The sequence below is a fragment of the Pundamilia nyererei genome, unplaced genomic scaffold (assembly GCF_000239375.1).
Source record: "Pundamilia nyererei isolate P.nyererei 1_Seehausen unplaced genomic scaffold, PunNye1.0 scaffold05834, whole genome shotgun sequence".
Lineage (NCBI taxonomy): Eukaryota > Metazoa > Chordata > Actinopteri > Cichliformes > Cichlidae > Pundamilia > Pundamilia nyererei.
Window position 1 is genome coordinate 1 of NW_005193235.1, and position 1,282 is coordinate 1,282.

At 38.8% G+C, this 1,282-nt stretch overlaps 1 long non-coding RNA gene across 1 annotated transcript; it reads right to left on the bottom strand.

The window, feature by feature from the left end:
• Positions 1 to 337: 337 nt before the first annotated feature.
• On the bottom strand, positions 338 to 960 carry LOC102198240 (uncharacterized). The gene is made up of 3 exons (XR_312647.1): positions 814 to 960; positions 502 to 582; positions 338 to 413 (listed from the first exon to the last, which is right to left on the bottom strand). It is a non-coding gene; the product is annotated as an uncharacterized LOC102198240 (long non-coding RNA).
• Positions 961 to 1,282: the final 322 nt, after the last annotated feature.

Genomic DNA, 1,282 nt, shown 5'->3' on the forward strand with positions numbered 1-1,282 from the left:
AAAACAATGAGAGTGACTTTTCCTGTTCCTTCTTCATCCTGGAGAGCCCACTGAACCTGAGTAACATTGGTGTGTGTTGGTCCTTGGATTAACTGACAGCTCAGGGTGACATCATTTCCAATGTATCCAGTCACTTCAGGTGAGACTTCGACTCTTTGTGCCACAAAAACTGCCAAAAGGTAAATGACAACAGAAAGATGAGGGGGAAGAGAGACGAAAATAGAAAAGAGATCAGGTTTCAAACTGGTATTTATTCATGATGTTTTCAAGCATTTCTAGCATAGCATGAGTGTTTTAGAAAATCTGGTAAAAACATAAAACTGGGTCTCACCTGGGAAAAATGTAATGTAAATTAGCTGAATCAGCAGGTGAGATCGTCCGTTGCACATTTTCATTGTACACAACAACAGGAACTAACAACACAGAAAAAGAAAACTTACAAATCATACAGGATCTCTGATTAGGTATGTCAGCTTTCAAGATAAACTCAAAGAAACTTACACAATTACAAACAGAGGGATCCGTAACCTTTTAGTTCAGTCCAAGGCTAAAACCTGGAGACTAGACTGAAATATTCGACCACTGAAAAAAAGAGTTCGCAAAGAGGAACATAGGCTGATTTAAGTTCTTAAATGCAGCAGTAAACAAAACGAGATATTTCCCATAAAACCACAGGCTCAAAATAACTCTGTTGACTAAGACGCAATGAAACTTGGGGTGGGTTGAAACTTTACTCTTTTTTTTTTTTTTAATAAATGTATCTGCCTACAGCTATCCACCAGAAAAATGTACATTCAAATAAAAAAAACTTACCCGTTAAGGGGAGAAAGAACGGCACAGCCACGTCAGAAACCAATTTGTCATCCATCAGAACTCTTACTGGAAATGTATTGTGTACCCGAACCATTACACAGTGATCTTTAACTTTGTGATTTTCAGCTCCTGTGTAGTGAGCATGATGTCAGGTTACTCCTCTCTGCCTCCTTTCATGTTCTGCTCAACGGGGACATCGTGTGGTCAAATCAGGGTGATCTCGGTTAGATACTGAGCTATGCTGAATTTATTTTATTGACACATGACAAAAATGCTGATAAAATGCTTGAACACATCTGCATTTAGTCAAATCCCAGTTTGAGCCTGTGGGAGCATTTTGAGGATGTAGGGCTCGAACTAAATGTCCGCGCTTTCGTTCCACTTTATTTGAAGGAAGTTAACATCACTTTAACAATAAATATTAACTGCCGGACGTGGTAACATTGGTTGTTTTTTAGGGCACATACAT